This window comes from Leopardus geoffroyi, chromosome C3 (assembly GCF_018350155.1).
Source record: "Leopardus geoffroyi isolate Oge1 chromosome C3, O.geoffroyi_Oge1_pat1.0, whole genome shotgun sequence".
Classification (NCBI taxonomy): Eukaryota; Metazoa; Chordata; class Mammalia; order Carnivora; family Felidae; genus Leopardus; species Leopardus geoffroyi.
This window is the reverse complement of record NC_059338.1, coordinates 28,309,855-28,329,820: the sequence shown is the minus strand read 5'-3', so window position 1 is coordinate 28,329,820 and position 19,966 is coordinate 28,309,855. Positions and strand designations below refer to the sequence as shown.

The following is a 19,966-nucleotide window of genomic DNA, read 5'->3' as shown; positions in this document are numbered from 1 at the left end:
AGTCGAACTCCAACTTTTCTCTTTCCTTCCTGATTCTCTTCCCTGCATTTCTATTCACATGAAATTTCTGACTGTGCAGACTTTACAGTGTGCAGGGTCAGACCGCTCACATCCTATGACTTTGCTGCCTGCTGCTTACTTTTGTCCCTCTCTGCGCTTTGATATGCTCAGTATGCAATTTATTTTTATTGTCTTCTCAACTGTCAGTGACAGACATGTTTGTAGAAAAGACATGTTTTCTTCTGCTGTGCCTGAGACTGTGTGTAGGGGTTCTGTTTTGGTCTGGGTTGGTTTGCTTTTCTCTATTTAAAACTTAGATTGTGTCTACACCCACACGGAAACTTCATCCCGTCACTAGGCACCAGTAGGCTGTTCCTTTGCAGAGTGGTGATCAGACAATGCCACGTGTCTGCTGATGGTGAGTCTCCATTCTTGAAGACTGATCTCAGGAATGCATGCTTTTCTTCCTGTACCTGGCAGGTTATTTACTTAGCAAACTGAAGAATGGAGGACTCAGCATACTTACAAAGTACCAAACTGTTGAGATCACAGAAAATTATTTCTGGAAGGTACTTTGGAAGCTATTCTAGCCCAACTCCCTTATTTTACAGATAAAATACCTGGGGCCCCAAAAGGGATCAAGACTTATGCTGTACAATAGCGTAGTGGCAGAGAATGAGCTAGAACAGTTCTGAATTCCCAGACCAGCATTCTTTCCACTGTGCTGATGGCTGTCTTCCAGGTGTAGGAGTGCAGGTGGTGCTTATTACAGGACTCTGCTGGCTGCAGTGCTGGGCCTAGTGCTGTGGAAAGCACCCTTTTCTTTTGCTCAGTCTGATTCCATTTATGGAAAACAGTGGTAGAGTTTATCCACAAGGTCTACAATAATGTCTGCTGCTGTCCCAAGTTTCTTACCTTTTTAAAATCAACTTCCCTCCATTTCTGATTTTTCAGTGCATCTGTTGTTTATTTCAATGCAAACTACTTCCAAATAATCAGAATATTCCTCTACTACGGTCAACTTTGATTTTGAACCTTGGATGTATTTGCTAATGACTACAGACTGGTAGGGTTAAGAGAATTGAACTATTATTTAAAAAGTAAAAGCGGGGCACCTGGGTGGCTCAGTCAGTTGGGCGTCTGACTTCGGCTCAGATCATGATCTCATGGTTCATGAGTTTGAGCCCCGTGTCAGGCTCTGTGCTGACGGCTCGGAGCCTGGAGCCTGTTTCAGATTCTCGCTCTCTCTCTCTCTCTCTCTCTCTCTCCCCCTCTCCCTCTCGACTCATACTCTTTCTCTCTCTCAAAAATAAACATTAAGAAAAAAAGTAAAAGCTACTCTAGGACTCAGGATGGCAGAGTAAGGATACTGAATCCTGTCCCTCTCAATACAAAATTAAGAAGTAATGAAAAGTCCATGAAGAAAGGGGCACTCCTCAGGAACTCTCTGGAAGCGATTGAGCTGCTGCTGGAAAACCATGGGTTCATTGAGAAAACCTGGAGAGAAAAAAGGGCAAAGGAGCGAAGAGAAAACTTGACATTTAAGAGATGAGATGGGAAACAGAACCAGGTGCTGCTCTCCAAGAGTAAACCACCATCAGCTGACCATATAATGGATAACACCAGCCCTGACCATAGCTTATTAACACAGAGGTGTTCATCTGTTCCATGTTGAGACAGTGATATTTTTTATTCTTAGGGAATTGGAAATGATATGAAGGCTTTGGTTGTGAGTGTACCTGTACATACACAATTAGAATTTTGGGGTGCCCCTGTTTTATCATGTGGAATAAGAAGCCGACAAAAATCTGCAAGGAAAAGAGTGAAATCAATATTCTGGGAAGAGTAAAGATGAAAACCACAGGGAATGGGAATAGGCTGCTAACTCCCAGCTTATTCAGCTTGTTCTTTTTTTTCTTTTTAATTTTTTAACTTTTAAACATTTAAATCCAAGTTAGTTAACATATAGTATAATGATTTCAGGAGTGGAGTTTAGTGATTAATCGCTTGCATATAACACCCAGTGCTCATCCCAGTGGGTGCCCATCACCCATTTCGCCCTTCCCTACACCCTTCTCCCCTCCACCAAGCTTTGGTTTGTTCTCTGTATTTGGGAGTCTCTATGGTTTGCCTCCCTCTCTATTTTTATCTTATTTTTCCTTCCCTTCCCCTGTGTTCATCTGTTTTGGTTCTTAGATTCTACATATGAGTGAAATCATATGATCTTTGTCTTTCTCTGACGTATTTCTCCTTCAGCTGGTTTCTGAAGTTTGTGATGTAGGATACATCCTTTCTTTTCCAACAAAATTCCCATTTTGGTAGTGATGGGAGAGCCAAGGGGAAATTTTGAGAAATCCAGACTCTTTATAGTCCTAACACATTTTCTATGATAATAGCTGTGTCTGGCCCAGTACTATTAAAATGTAAATTTGAGTTTTACCAAAAGGGCCAACAGACATGGGTACAGAATCAAAGTAACAATCCTTAAGATTTAGAGAAGAAACCCCCATACCTGGGTTGTCATCAAGGTAAGTGTCAATCATCAGAGCAATTTGTTTAATCGAAGTCTCAAGCAATAGTTCATTCAAGTTATAGATGAAAACTCCACAAAAACCTGCATGATCAAAAAATATTTCTCACATTGCAAGTAATCCACACTTTCTTATTTTATTTTTGTGTGCAGTAAGGGTTACTAGATTTGGCAAATAAAAGTACAGGACACTCAGTTAAATTTGAATTTCAAATTACAAATACTAATTTTTAGTGTATGTCCCATGCAGTACTTGAGACACACATTTATACCAGAAACACTTCTTCTTTATGTAAAATTCAGATTTAATTGGGCATCCTGTAGTTAATCTGTCACTCCTCAGTACGGTAAATAATATACCATCGCAGGCATAGGAGAAGGAATTTTATTTCCCCAATATACATTGTAAGTGGTACATCTTGTCCCCAGGCAGTGAAGTCAGCTAAGATGCAAAGGGGAAACGTCTATCAAAATGTTTTCTCAGTGAATTGTATAGATGTGTCTCAGTGAATTGTATAGATGGAACTGAGACTCACTCAATTCCATTTTGTAGGGAGAGTTGGGGAAAGGAGAGGACATTATACATATTAAATATTAGTAAAATTTTCTTTTTTAAATCCCTCGTATTAATAGCAATATTAAAACCATAATTTAAAAAGTAGACTCATTTTCTTCAGAAGTGTAAGATTGTAAAGGAAGAACAGAGACAAGAAGGGAAGAAAAGAGGGGCACCTGGGTGGCTCAGTTGGTTAAGCGTCCAACTTTGGCTCAGGTCATGATCTCATGGTTTGTGAGTTCAAACCTCACATGGGGCTCTCTGCTATCAGCGTAGAGCCTGCTTCAGATCCTCTGCCCCCACCCCCTGCTTCTCTGCCCCTCCCCAACATATGTTCCCTCTCAAAAATAAATAACAATTTTTAAAAGGGAAAAAGTAAAAAAATAAAGACCAGATAAATTGATTTTGTAAAGAAAAAAAAGTAATGGGTAAATATTTTTTTTAAAGATTTTTAAAAATACACAATAATACTTAAGAAAGAAAGTCTCTTTGGGCCAATAGTGGAGAGAAAATCACTCTGGTAAGGGAGCTATAAATGGATATAGGCAATTGGGTCAGGGTTTTTTTGCAAGGATTCTGCCTACTGAGAGCATGAATCCAGGAGCCAGGAACCCACAGTGCTATCTGCAGATAGGGGCTGGGTTAGTTCAGCTCATCCCAGGAGCATCACAGAAATACACTGCTTGTGCCTGACCAGAAATAAGGAGGAGCAGCCAGAGGCAGCAAGCAAGCACGCACAAGGACTCACTCAACATAGAACCCAGAGCTGTCAATTTAAGATCTGGTTTAAGACCAGCATCTTATCAGGCCTAAGCTGAGGCAACTTAAAACTACCCTATAGAGACAGGTACTTGTATTTTAAAACAATCATAAAAACTGAGTACTCAAAACATTACAAAGAATTCAGAAAATTTAGGACCATGAAAAACAGAGAATTTATACCTGAGAAAAAAGATAATAGAGCAATCTAAAGAGGGTTTTAAAATAAGTTAAAATTCTCTAGGGTGCCTGGGTGGCTCCGTCGGTTAAGCATCCAACTCTTGGTTTCCACTCAGGTCATTATTTCACAGTTCCTGGGATCAAACCCATGGGATTCTCCCCCACCCCCATCCTCTGCCCCTCCCCCACTTGCACACACACTTGTACTCTTTCTCTGTCTGAAAATAATTTTCAAAATAAAATTTTAAAAATAAAGTTAAAATTCTCAACATACAAAAGAAGTTAGATCCCATAAAACAAGAATAACAGGTAATGAAACAAGAACAGAAAGATGTGAAAAAGAACCACGTAGAAATTTTGGAAGTGAAAAATGTAATATTGAAATGAAAAAAAATACTACAGTATTGAATAACAGAAGAGATAGACTGTGCAGCATACTGTTACAGCTTAAGAGAAAAATTAGTAAACTGGAAAGTAAGATGGAGAAAATCTTTCAGAATGCAGCGTAGAGATGGAGGTAGGAAACATGAAAGAGAATTAAGATGGGGAAGATAGCTTGAGGAACTCGAGCACACATCTGCCAGGAGGCACAAAGGAGCAGAGAGAAAGAGAGAGAGAGAGAATGAAAAAGAGGCAATAATAATAATAATGACAAGTGCAGTTGAGTATTAATCCATGAAGGCAGGAGTCCTCAGAATAGAAAAACCTCACCTGTAAAGCACGATAAATAAACCAATAATTAATAATAATTTCCATAATGAAATTGTAGGATGTTAATGATATAGAGAAAAATTTTAAATGCTAAGAAAAGATATAGGTAATGTATCTACAGAATAGTAGTCAAATTGGCGTTAGGCTCTGGCAACAGTAGGTACCAGAAAACAGTATCTTCAAAGTGCTGTGGAAAAACAGTTTTGAACCTACAGTTCTATGCAGTGATTTCCATATGCAAGAGCAAAATAAAGGCATTTGCAGATACACAGGGCTAACTTCTAAACACCCAAACTCTCGCTAATGAAAGAACCAAAGGATGTTCTTCAGCAAAAAAAAAAAAAAGTACATGCAGAAAGCAGTGGAATACTAGAAACAAAAAGTATTAAAATAGGGTAATAAAGCTAATTTTTTTCTTTTACACGTAAAAAAGATGGATCTAAAATTCTAGCAACCACAATGTGTTAAAGATCTAAAAGTATGCGAAGGCCCTTGTTTTGAGTAGAGAGGAATCTGATTAACTTTATAGACTTTTAAAGGAAAAATATATTTAAATACATATATTAAATATAGGAATAACCACTAAAGTAATAGAAGTATATAAATAGAAGGTACAACTCCTGAATCAGTAGTGGAAATATAGATAATTTTTAAAAAAGTTAAGTGTATTTAATTACTTATTTAAGTAGTCTCTACACCCAACATGGGGCTTGAACTCATGACCCTGAGATTAAGAGTCGCATGCTCTTCCAACTGCACCAGCCAGGCACCCCTGGAAAAAATAGGTAATTTTTAAAATTTATTTACTCAATTCAATAGAAGGCAGGAAAAGAGATAAAAAGAAGCAAAGGGAAAACAGAGTAAATAGGAAATATAAAATATGTAAGTAGAGGGGCGCCTGGGTGGCGCAGTCGGTTAAGCGTCCGACTTCAGCCAGGTCACGATCTCACGGTCCGTGAGTTCGAGCCCCGCGTCAGGCTCTGGGCTGATGGCTCAGAGCCTGGAGCCTGTTTCCGATTCTGTGTCTCCCTCTCTCTCTGCCCCTCCCCCGTTCATGCTCTGTCTCTCTCTGTCCCAAAAATAAATAAATGTTGAAAAAGAAAAATTTAAAATATGTAAGTAATCATAATGAATATAAATTCATCTACAAAGCCAGAGAGACACACATTATTCTACTTACCATATGTGGTCTTCAAAATGACACTGAAAGAGGTAAAAACATATGGGGAAAATTGCATGCAAATACCCAGAAAAAACTGATATGGCAACATTAATTTCCATCAAAAGGTAATTTCAAGAAAAATCATCAAATTATAGGAAGGAAGATATTTCTTACTTGTAAAGAAGGAACAATCCACAAAGAAGATATAAAATAATGGACTATAGATACTGAAAATATAGGTTCAAAATTTATAAACCAAAAGCTGACAGAATAGCATGGAAATGGTATATCGACATTCAGAGTTGCAGATTTTAACATACCTGTCTCAGAAACTAATGTCAAACAGGCAAAAAATACATAAGGACATAAAGGATTTGAAGAACATAATTAACCAGCTTGATCCAATAGATATAAAGTACATACGGAATGTGTACCCCATGGGGATCACATTAAATTTAAAATCAACATTCACTCATTTATTCACCAAATATTTATCGAATGCCTGATATTTGCCAAACATTGCCCTAGGCACTTGGAATACATTGGTCAACAAGATAAACAAAGATCCTGGCCTCATGAAGCTTAACATTCTAGTAGGGAGTAGGAAGAGGGGGCAGGCAGTGAACAACAAACATAATAAAGTATATAACAAGTTAGACACTGATAGATGCAGTTTGAAATAAAAAGAGTTAGACAAGGAGGATTGGTGGAAAGGATCCTGGTTGTAGTATCAAGTAGCTTGTCTGAATCACCCTTGTTGACAGACTGAGATTTGAACAAAGATTTGAAGAAGCTGAAGGAGCCACGAAGATATCTGGAGGAAGAGTGTTCCAGGCAGAGGAAACAGCTAGATCAAAGGCCATAGGGTGGGAGAGTACTGGCACATATAAGAAGTTATAGAGAAGAATAGTAGGAAAGAGAATCAGATCGTGTGGGTATAGAGTATTGTAAGCCTTTGTCTTTTACTCTGAGGAAAATGAAGAACCATTGCAGGGTTTTGAGTAGAGTGACATGATCTGACTTAAATTTTAAAAGAAACAAAACAGATGAACATAGGGGAAGGGAAGGAAAAATAAGATAAAAACAGAGGTGGGGTACACCTCGTAGCTCAGTCAGTTAAGCATCCAACTTCAGCTCAGGTCATGATCTCGTGGTTCGTGGGTTCAATCCACATGTAAGGCTCCACATTGGCAGTGCAGAGCCTGCTTGAGATTTTCTCTCCTTCTGCCTCTCTGCCCCTCCCCTACTTGTGTGCACTCATGCACACCTGCTAGCACTCTATCTCTTCTCACTCCCAAAATAAATTTTAAAAAATTTATAATAAAAAAACAGAGAGGGAGGCAAACCATAAGAAATGCTGAAATACAAAGAACAAACTGAGGGTTGCGGGAGGGGAGTTGGGGGGAGTGGGCTAAATAGGTGATGGGCATTAAGGAGGTCACTTGTTGGGATGAGTACTGGGTGTTATAGGTAAGTGATGAATCACTAAATTTATAGAATTTAAAAATATATAATATATAAGTATATAAATATATACATATATAAAAATATTTATATATACATATATTATATATACTATATACTAGATATATACTATAGTATATACTATATATATATACTATACTATATATATAGTGTGTGTGTGTGTGTGTATATATATATACACACACACACACACACTATATATAGTATAGTATATATATATAGTATATACTATATATTATACTCAATGCAGCAGCTACAATGATTCTTTATATATAAAGAATCATTGTAGCTGCTGCATTGAGATTTGACTTGAGACAAGTTTATGAGCTGTGGAACTATTAAAGTAATCCAGGCAAGAGATAATGGGAGCTTGGATCATGTGGCAGTGGTGGAGGTTCTGAGAGTTGATAAGATTCTGAATATGTGAGATGTGAGGGAAAGATGACTCCAAAGTCTATTGGTCTGAGCAATTGGAAAGATACAGTTGCTATCAATTGACATGGGGCAGTCTGCAGATGACGAAGGTTGGGGAGGAAAATCAGGAATCCAGTTTTAGGTATGTTAAGTTTAAGATATCTATTAGATATCCAACTGGAAAAATTGACAGACCTTTTGCATCTTTTTTGCATCTTTGGAGCATTTAGATGGTATTTAAAGCCATAAGACTATATGACATAGTGGAAAGCCATAAGACTATATGACATGGAGGGAAGACAATATAGAAAGAGAAGAGGACCAAGGACTAGAACAATAAAGATATTTGCCTAATTAAAATGCATTAAAGACCTAAATGTGAGATCTGAAACCATAAAAGTCCTAGAAGAGATTGCAGGCAGTAATTTCTCTGACATTGGCCATAATAACATTTTCCTAGCTATGTCTCCTAAGGCAGAGGAAACAAAGGTAAAAATAAACAATTGGGACTACATCAAAATAAAATGCTTTTTGCACAGCAAAGGAAACCATCAAACCAAACAAAAAGACAACCTACTGAATGGGAGAAGATGTTTGCAAATGATATATCCAATAAGGGCTTAATATCCAAAATATGTAAAGAAGTTACACAACCCAACACCAAAAGAAACAATCAGATTAAAAAATGGGCAGAGGAGAGGCGCCTGAGTGGCTCAGTTGGTTAAGCATCTGACTCTAGATTTTGGCTCAGGTCATGATCTCACGGTTTGTGGGTTCAAGCCCCACATTGGGCTCCACATTGACAGCATGGAGCCTGCTTGGTATTCTCTCTCTCCCTCTCTCTGTCCTTGCTCTTTCTCTCTCTTTCTCTCTCTGTCAAAAATATATAAAATAAACTTTTAAAAATTATTTTAGAAAGGGGGGCTGGGCACCTGGGTGGCTCAGTTGGTGGAGTGTCTGACTTTGGCTTGGGTCATGATCTCACAGTTTGCAGGTTTGAGCTCCACATCCGGCTCACTGCTGTCATTACAGAGCCTGCTTTGAATCCTCTGTCCCTCTCTCCATGCCCCCCCCACCACCCCACTCATGCTCTCTCTCTCAAAAAATAAACATTAAAAAAAATTTTTTTTAACAAAAAATTGGCAGAGGACCTGAATAGACATTTTTCCAAAGAAGACATACAGATAGCCAACAGACAAGGAAAAGATGTTCAGCATTAGTAATCATCAAGGAAATGCAAATCAAAACCACAATATCACCTTATACCTGTTAGAATAGCTGAAATCAAAAACACACAAAATAACAAGAGTTGGCAAGGATATAGAGAAAAAGGAACCCTCATACACTCTTGATGGGAATGTCAGTTGGTATAGCCACTGTGGAAAACGGTATGGAAGTTACTCAAAAAATTAAAAATAAAATATATGATTCAACAATTCTACTATTGGGGTACTTAACCAAAGAAAACAAAAACATTAATTTGAAAAGATGCATGCACTCCTATGTTCATTGCAGCATTATTTACAATAGCCAAGGAAAACATGGAAGCAGCCTAAGTGTCCATCAGTAGATGAACAGATAAGGAAGATATGGGGTGTATGTGTGTGTATGTATATGTATATATACACGATGGAATATTATGCAGCCATGAAATAGATGAGATTGCGCCGTTTGAAACAACATGGATGGACCTAGAGAATATTATGCTAAGTAAAATAAGTCAGACTGAAAAGAAAGACAAATACCATATGATTTCACTCATAAGTGGAATATAAAAAATAAAAGCCAACAACAAATGAGTAAGAAAACAAAAACCAGAATCAGATCTGTAAGTACTAGGAACAAACTGATGGTTTCCAGAGGGGAAAGTGTCGGAAGATACAAGCTTCCAGTTATGGAAGGAATATATCATGGGAATAAAAGGCACAGGATAAGGAATATAGTCAATGATATTGTAATAGTGATGTATCGGGATAGATGGTAGCCACACTTGTGGTGAACATAGCATAATGTGTAAACCCAACAAATCGTTATGTTGTACGCATGAAACTGTTGTAACATTGGGTATCAATTATACTCAGAACATTTAAAAATTAACAAAAAAAGGACATTCAACTAATTATACCTAAGTGGTGCAAGTTTCACTGATTGGAACACCAGACTTTGTGATCATCCTTCTGAGTGGTTAAAAACAGATACGCTTTGCTCTTGGAGTTTCAATTCCAGTTTTAATGACAGGTGTTGTATATTGCCACTCAGTCTGTATTAGGACCAGTAGTATGTATTTGTAAGATAGCTAGGTCACCAATAGTCTGTGGTATGGAAGAGGTATTTTATTTGTTGTTTTGTTTGTTTAAATATGTGCTAACTAAACATATAGAGACTGTGAACTTAACTCCAATAACACATTATTAGCACCACCCATATTAACTAACCAGATAGTAACATTACATGCAGAATCTTGCAAACTGATTAGAACAGAGCCCAGGGCACTCAAATATTAGTTCTTATATGCCCTTTGTGCTAAAACAAAACAATATGTATGTGGTTCGGTGTATGCCAGTCAGTCAGTCATCATGGAGCTTAGTTCTTTCCCAAATTGCATACTAAGCAGCAGACTCCAGGAATCTAATTAATTTGATCCCCACATTGGTCCTGTTTGCCACAAACATTGCCATGCTTCATGGGCCTCACAAGTTGTGTTTCTTAGAGAAATGCATATGTAGCTCTTACACTCTGCAACAGTGTTTGCCTCGCCATAATTGTATTTGTGTGTAATTACATTGGCATTGCAATGTGGGAATGACAGGGTTGACAGGACCATTAACTTGCGTACCCTGGGAGTTGCTTCCCCCTTCCCCCATGGCTGACTGAAGGAGCTGTGTTTCTGGTTTGATTATACTGTGGGAGTTTGAAATGGACTTCTTATTAAATAGCACATAGACTGTTCTTTACCTGCCATGGGCAGGAATTAACTGGACAAAAAATAGTACTCTCCCTGTGATATATTTTATCTTTCAACTTTTTCTCTGTAATGAATGGCTTTTTTTTTTTAAATCTCTTGTATCTTAGGCACAGGGAGAAACTTTTATGTCATCTTCAGAGTTATAGCTGTTCTGTTTAGTCTGCACGAAAGCTTAAACTTCCTTTGGCAGAACTCTAGTGAAGGGGCAAACTTATGTCCAGTGGAAATGAGAGAGGCATAAAAAGGAAAATTTTAGATATTGAGAGGATTCAGTTGGCACAGAATAATTTGAGCAAAAGAGAAATGAGAGCATTAAAAACTAAACCTAGCAGTTCAATGGCGTCTTCCATTTTCAACTATCTTGAAATATTTTTAACTGAGAGCATGGACATAAAGCATATATAGATGGTATATAGACAACTCCTAAAGCATATGGACAAACATTTACACTGTATATGTCAACAGCATCTGCAAAGCAGGAAGTGTGTATGCCAGTTCATCGTAGACTAGGAATGTTCGTTTATGTACTTTTCTGGGACTTGTACTATTATAAGAAAATTAGATGTTGTGGCACCTGGGTTGCTCAGTTGATTAAGCATCCAACTCCTGGTTTCAGCTCTGGTCATGATCTCATGGGTTGGTGAGTTCAAGCCCTGCATCAGGCTCCAGGCTGACAGTGCAGTACCTGCTTGGGATTCTCTCTACCTCCCTCTCTTCCCCTCCCCTGCTCATGCATGCTCGTGCCCTCTCTCTCTCTCTCTCTCTCTCTCTCTCTCCCTCCTCCTCCTCCTCCTCCTCTCTTCCTTTCTCTCAAAATAAGTAAACTTTTTAAAAAATAAGAAAATTAAGTGTTGAGTTTGTAACTACATTTTTAATGCTAAGGGAGGAGGGTTCTCAGTAAACTTAGATGAATGGAGTAGACTTTATTTCTGAACCAACTATAAATTCCCAATTAGGAAAAGTAGCTGAAGAATTAAGACTTCTACATGATCCATACATAGATTGCTTTTCTTAGTACAGTAATGGCCTTCTTCCTTAAAACTCTGCCAACTACAAGTAATGGGAAATATTTTTCCTTTTCTTACCACCCGATGGAGCATTCAGCCAAATTTATAGGCTTTAAAGAAAATTACCAAAATATTAAAAAGTAACTAAATCAGGCTGATGATAGTTAAAACACTTGAACTTAAAGTAGACTTTCTGAACCTTTATGTTTATAATTTATTTTTATAGGCTTCTACTACTCACAGCTTATGATGGTTCTCTGATTTTATACCTTTAAGTATAGGTTTCACTATCAAGAAGCTCACTGTTCCTAAATACTGAGCCTACGTTTTAGACATGCCACCAGATGGTAGTGTGTTTTGCCTGACACACAGATTACAAGCGCAACATAAATATCAAACATATCTTTATGCACTAAACAAATGTATTTTGAAGGATACTCTAAAATATAATTAAGTATTTTATAGTATTATAAAACTATGGTAGGGGCGCCTGGGTGGCTCAGTCGGTTAAGCATCCGACTTCAGCTCAGGTCACGATCTCACGGTCCGTGAGTTCGAGCCCCGCGTCAGGCTCTGGGCTGATGGCTCGGAGCCTGGAGCCTGCTTCCGATTCTGTGTCTCCCTGTCTCTGTGCCCCTCCCCCGTTCATGCTCTGTCTCTCTCTGTCCCAAAAATAAATAAACGTTAAAAAAAAAAAAAATTAAAAAAAAAAAAAAACCTATGGTAGTATTCAACATCTTTCTCCTTGACTTTTTAAAATTTTTTTTTCAACGTTTATTTATTTTTGGGACAGAGAGAGACAGAGCATGAATGGGGGAGGGGCAGAGAGAGAGGGAGACACAGAATCAGAAACAGGCTCCAGGCTCTGAGCCATCAGCCCAGAGCCCGACGCGGGGCTCGAACTCACGGACCGCGAGATCGTGACCTGGCTGAAGTCGGATGCTTAACCGGCTGCGCCACCCAGGCGCCCCTCTCCTTGACTTTTTAAAGCAACCTTATTGAGATAAACAACTTTTTTAAACAACTCTTTCCTGAACATCTATAGTTGTAGTAAGTTCTAACAAAAGTTTTAGATAAGTCATACTCTTATAAGCTACTTATTCAGTGTTTAACCAGCCATGTAACCTATAAAGCCCTTTGGGCTACTTCTAAGCTAATCAAAAAAGATGTAATTTGCTCTGTTAGTGCTCTTGATCATTTGCAGCATTTTTTCTCATCAGAGCCCTGTGAGCATTTTAGCAGAGTAATTACTTCTTCATCATAATGATGACACTCTGTCTAGAGTGTTGTAGGACATTCAGTGTCCCTGATCCTGGCTTGCTAAATGCTGATAGCACCCTCCAGTCTTTGTGAGAACCATCGTCCTTACATTATTTGCAAATGCCCCTGAGGAAGTATTGCCCCCACTCCCACCTTCACCCTTGAAAACCTCTGCTCAGGAGCACCTGGGTGGCTCAATCAGTTAAGCATCCAACTCTTGATTTTGGCTCAGATCATAACCTCACGGTTTGTGGGATCGATCCCCACTTCCGGGCTCACGCTGATTCTCTCTCTCTCCTCTCTCTCTGCCCCTCCCCTGCTTGCGCACTTATGGGCACATGCCCTCTCTCCCTCAAAATAAATAAATAAACTTTAAAAAAAAAAAAAAAAGGAAAGAAAACCTCAGCTCAGCTTCTGAGTTGCCCCCTCTATCTTTACTTTTGGCTGTTTGTTATCTGGTGAGGCCTAGAAAGAAAGTGTGAGTGGAGGAAAAGCTGCATAAGTTATTACATAAAAAGGAGGTAGCTTTTCACTTCTGTTCACCTTTTTTTTTTTAGTTGTTGCTCAGTTTAAATTTCGTTGCAAAACACTAAACCTATAAACCAATTCTGGGACAGGTTTCTCAAAGGGCCTATATAATCCCTTATCCTTAAGTGAGTTTCTGAGATTTAAACTTTTATAACACTGGCATATTATTTAAGTATATAAGGGCAAGATGGGGAACGTTTTGTAGACTAATAAAAATTAGTGAACTTCATGCTCAGCAACTTGTGGGTCTTCTCTTACTTTGCCTCTGTTACTGCCTTGTACCTGAAAATGGCACTGTCTCTTTCCCTCACCCCTAAGCAACCCACCAGAGTTTTCAGTGAATGTGTTTTGTTGGTCTGATTTTTTAGCTTTTATTGCTTTTTCATAAAGAACACATGTCGGAAGCCCTCTATTAGGTGGAAAGAATTGCATGGCTTCTTTCTGCTCTTTATTTCCGTATATTGGAATAAGGCTGATACTTCACTCTAGAATGATTCATTTCAAAGGAGAAGTTGAGGGTAAGAGACTCATTTTGTGGTAAAATCCCTAGTATTTCTACCTCAGTCGGAATCATCTACACAGGAGAAATCACTAAACATGAGTTCACATCATTGATCTTCCCTACCCCCCAAGAAGGGGGAAGATTTTCTTAACACATAAATTAAAAATGAGGATTAAGATGGAAAAATGGAAGGACAAAAGAGTCACGTGACAAAGAACTTCCTGTTCTCTTCAGAACTTCTCACATACGCCCTTTATCCCTCAAATAATGCGTGTGGCTCCTCTAGGTGCCGAGTAATAAAAACCACAGTATAACTACATGGAATGGTAAATGCAGCTCTCCTGCACTCTGTTCTTCAGACTTGGCTCTGAGCTATTGGTGGTCTCCTTTAAAAGCACCTTATTTGTTCAGTATGAAATTAGAGATTACTTAAGAACGTATGGAAGAGTATGGCTTGACTGGGTTTTTTGTTTGTTTGTTTTTTGTGCTTATAATTCTTTTTTCTTTAATTGAAGTATAGTTGGCATACCATGTTATATGGGTTTCAAGTGTGCGGCACAGTGGCTTGACAATTCTGTACATTATGCTGTGCTCACCACAGGAAGTATGGTCCCCACCGATCACCACACAAGGTTAATACGGCATTATTGACTGTGTTCCCTCGACTGGACTTTTCATCTCTGTGATTTAGTTTATAACTGGAAGTTTGTGCCTCTTAACCTCCCTCATCTGTTTTGAATCTGTTTCTGTTTTATTTTATTTTATTTTATTTTATTTTATTTTATTTTACTTTACTTTACTTTACTTTACTTTATTTTATTTTATTTTATTTTATTTTATTTTATTTTATTTTATTATGCTTATTTTTGAGAAAGAGTGCTGGCAGAGGAGGAACACAGAAAGAGGGAGGCAGAGAATCTAAAGCAGGCTCCGTGCTATCAGCTCAAAGCCTGAGGTGGGGCTTGAACTCACAAAGCATGAGATCATGACCTGAGCTGAAGTCAGATGCTCAACTGACTGAGACACCCAGGTGCCCTGTTTTGTTTTTTTAGATTCCACATGTAAGTGAAATCGTACGGTATTTCTCTTTCTCTGACTTAATTCACTTTGCATAGTACCCTCTAGGTCTGTCCATGTTATCACAAATGACAACAGTTCATTCTTTTTTATGGCTGAGTAATATTCCATTGTATATACATACCCCACTTCTGTATGTATTCATCTCTCTATGGACACTTAGGTTGCCTCCATATCTTGGCTATTGTAAGTAATGCTACAATAAACACAGGGGTGCATATATCTTTTTAAAATAGTGTTTTCATTTTCTTTCCATGAGTTACATCAATGGAATTACTGCATTATATGGCATTTTTGCTTTTAAGTTTTTGAGGAACCTCCATACTGTTTTCCATAGTGGCTGTACCAATTTACATTCCCACCAACAGTGCACGAGGGTTCCCTTTTCTTCACATTCTCGCCAACACTTGTTATTTCTTGTATTTTTTTATAATAGTCATTCTGACTGATGTGAGATGATTGTAGTGTTGTTAATTTTAGCAGTATGGAGCCCTCACTTTGCAGTTATATAAATCTTGAGATATCCTGTAATCTCTTTGAAGATAGTAATCATGTCTTAAGGAATTTTATATAACCCTAATAGTATGTTGTTGCATGGAGTAAGTACTTAATAGGGTTAGATGGATTGATGTAAGAAAAGTGTCAATTGATGATTGAAAATAAAAGTATTTTCTGTGGCACTTATATTCATAAATGGGCCTGAAAATGATTGCTCTGTTTCAAACTCTTAGTTCCAAAAGGAGGCACAGGGATCTTAAACTACTTATACTTCTTAATTGTTCATATTTGACTCATTACTTTCTTGCCGAAATCTGAACTAAAATACTGTGTATTGTGACTACTCAGAAGTTTTAAACTAAGCTACCAAAAAATTTGATTTGCAGGAAGCAGCATAAGAATTTTTGAAAGACTAGGTAATGTCTGCCAATTTAACAATCTCCTTTAGGCTTTAAAGACCTTGTGGTTTGGAAGCCATACTTACTTTCCAAGAAGAACTTTCCTATACTTTTGCTATATCTGATGAAATGGGTGTTGGTAAAGATTCTTTTGGCATTATGCCAAAAATAGAATTTTAGAATTGCAGTTCTAGATGATTGAGTTTCATGTTTGGGGCCCCATCAGAAAAGTCTAGGGCTGAAGTTTCTGGCTACAGTCATACAGCATTTACTTATTGACTTACACATCTCATAGTTTGGGCTCGATTCTGACATTCACAAGTGCTAATGGAGAGGGTCTTTTATGATCTCTTAGCCAGAAGCACTTCAGAACTTTATTCTGTTGTCCTGTTTTCTTTTTTGTAACAAAAGAACTTGAAAAATATAGATAGGGAACATTTGAGATTGGGAAACCACTCTGAGATCATTTTAATTTTAAATGTAACTAATTCCACGAAATTAGATTTTGCATGACTTGCAGAATGATAATATAAAGCCTCCGGGTTTATTATGAGGTTTACTTCTAGAAGTTGTTCATAGTTAATATACCATTTTGCGGGTATATCTACCCCCTTCCACTACACACCCATTTATATTTGTATGCTTTACCCTCAGAAAGTTTTAAAACTTAGTTTGGCTCAGAGCCAAAGAGCAAATGATGTTCTTTCTAGCTGGCTATTGTTTTACCTGTGCTTTCACATTCTGTCTGACCTTCTATACTCTTAATCCTTGCCCTACTCAAAATCTTTACCAGATGAAGTTTTTTTTTTGTTTTGTTTTTGTTTTTTTTTGTTGTTGTTTTTTTAACATTCATTTACTTTTGAGACAGAGAGAGAGACAGAGCATGAATGGGGGGAGGGCCAGAGAGAGAGGGAGACACAGAATCCGAAGCAGGCTCCAGGCTCCGAGCTGTCAGCACAGAGCCCGATGCGGGGCTTGAACCCACGGAGTGCGAGATCATGACCTGAGCCGAAGTCGGACGCTCAACCGACTGAGCCACCCAGGCGCCCCAAGATGAAGTTTTTAAAGAAATATTTTTAATTACTTTATCTATCCTGGATAAATATCAGGACCCTTTTGCAGGCTACTGGTCTCAGTTGAATAGCAAATACAGCAAGCAGAATAAAATGTTTTTTTTCTGTGAACTTAATACTAATGCCATGTTTGATACCCAAAGTGTAATATGCTTACAAATTCTAACTATGGTCTCCCCCTTCATGTTGTAATAAACACTGTTGATTGATCTTGAATTATCAGTTTATTGGGGAAAGGGGGAAACCATATTCTTCAACTAGGAAGAAAGAGTTGGAATTCCAAACATGCTTTTTTGACATGATAGTCAGGAGTATACTGGTTCCTCTAATGAAAGCCCTTCAGTGACATTCAAGGACTCTCCAGTCATGCCATAGAACACACAAAGGATTTGCAGGGTGCATTTGAGGAGTCTGAATATTTGTGTGGTGAAAGTCTGACAGTCTGACACTAGAGATGCTTCTGGGAATTGTATCAACCATAACAAAATCATTCTGTCTGGTTTTTGTCCACCAGATCCCAAATTTTGCAGAATAAGTAATGATTTTTTATAGCGTTTTCAGATTTTACTGATGAAGCAGTGTAATACTGGGTCAAATTTAGTTCAAAGCACCTATCCTTTGCCAGTTTGATAACTCAAGGATGAGATAATTCTCCTCCTGTCATGCCAGAGTAGAAACTGTTCTTTCTCTTCTCACCAGCAAAGGACTTGTACTAGCTCTTTGTTCTTGACTTTCAAACTTTTTTGACCATGACCCACAATAAGAAATGCATTTTAGGGGTGCCTGGGTGGCTCATTTGGTTAAGTGTCCGACTTTGGCTTAGGTCATGATCTCGTATTTTGAGAGTTCGAGCCCCACATCAGACTCTCCGTTGTCAGCACAGAGCCTGCTTTGGATCCTCTGTCCCCCTTTCTCTCTGCCTCTCTCTCTCTCTCTCTCCCTCTCTCCCTGTCTCTGTCTCTCAAAAATAAACAGTTAAAAAAAAAAAGAAATGCATTTTACACTGTGACCCAGTATGCTTATAAACGTGTTATGCCTAACTAAAACAACGGTTCCATGAAAGCCTTCCCTTACTCTATTCTGTGTCATGTGCTATCATATTTGCTGTTCTGTTTCACGTTTTATTGATCTGATTGTGAACCACGAAATTGATTCATGGCCATCTAATGAATCTTAGTTCATAGTCATTATGTCTTTAGCCCAAGTGATTGCTTACTGCCATTAATAAACGCAGTTCTTTGGTGAACACCATCTTAATTATATCTGTAATGAGAGACTGTCTTTCAAAAGTTCTCTGGAGTTAAAAGAAGTTATCTCATTTGGCCCATTTCCCACCCTTGTAATATGAAAGAACTGGATTTTTTTTTTTTTAACTTCTTATTTTGAAACAATTTCAAATATTTTAAGAATAGTACAGAGAACTCTGGTATATCCTTCACCCAGAGACCACATTCAGTTTTTACCAGGTTGTCCCAATAATGTTCTTTGTAGCAGAAGGATCCAATACAGGATCACACATTAGACCTGATTCTCATGTCTCTTTAGTCAGTCTTTCCTTGCTTTTCATGACCTTGATATTTTTAAGATGACAGGCCTGTCAAGTATGTCCCTCAGTTTGGGCCCAGTGTTTCCTCTTAAGTAGACCCAATTTATGCATTTTCTACGACAATGTTCCAGAAGGAGTCCTTTGCTTTTCATTATGCCCTAACAATCTGCCCCACTACTGGTAGTGTTGACCTTTGGCCACTTGAGTAAGATGGTGTCTGCTAGGTTTCTCCACAGTACATCTCCCTTTTCCACTTTTGTGATTAATAGGCGATACTTTGAGATTATGTAAAATCCAGTTCCTCATCCTGTTTTAACCTACTAGCTTTGGTATCCACTAATGTTCCTTCCTTGGATTGACTTTACATTGGTGTTTGCCAAATGGTGATTTTTTTTAATTTCATTACTCCTTTACATTATTATTAGGTATTCTATTGTAAGGAAGAACTTTCTCTCCTCATTTATTTATATTAATGTGTGTTCACGGACTCCTTTTTTGTTCAGTGGGTTATAACTTTTCACTGTCATTATTTATTTTGATGCTCAGTTTATCTCAAGTTGGCTTTTTAAGCAGGTCTCCATGTCCTTTTGTTATGTTCCCATTATTGTTAAAGTGCTTCCTTATTTTCGGACATAAGAGACCCAGGCTCATTTTCTTTCCCTGCCCCACCTCTGGAATTAGCCATTTCTCAGGGAGCCGTGTTCCTTTTATTGGAGAGTACATGTGGAAATGATGATCTGGGCACTAGGTGTGTGAAATGCTACTGGAGTGTTGCTCTTCCCCCATTTCGCGGTGGAGAGAGCTAGGAAATACACATATAGATGCATTCACTTAGACACACGCGCGCGCACACACGCACACTTACATCTCTAGTTACTTATGTCGGTATATATTGAAAATCACTGGTTCACACCAATACCTTCAATCCTGCATATCATCACAAGGTTTATTCTAGCTTTACCTTTTTTCTTATTTATACCTTCCTTCTCCAAGATTGAGAAATCTAGGTCCCATTACCCTCAATATGTTTACTTATTGGCTCAACTCCCCTATATAAAGCCAATCTCCTAACTAGACCAGGTTACTGCCTGTCAGCATTGAGAGGACCAAGTGAGATAATGTATGTTAAAACACTTTAAAATATAAGAGAGTTTACCATTGTTAGTACTGCCTAGAATTAGATGTAAGATAGAAGTGAAAAGAGACAGGAATAATAATTGGGAGTAACAGGCTTTTACATTTCCTCTTCAGTTGCCAATGAGAAATGAAATCATTGTATAAACCTACAGAAACATGTCAGGAAACTGATCAGACT

General features: G+C 38.1%; 1 protein-coding gene across 9 annotated transcripts in view; it reads left to right on the top strand.

Moving 5' to 3' along the window:
• Window positions 1-19,966, top strand: part of PPP1R12B (protein phosphatase 1 regulatory subunit 12B) — a 222,571-nt gene that overhangs the window by 152,528 nt on the left and 50,077 nt on the right. The window lies entirely within an intron of this gene.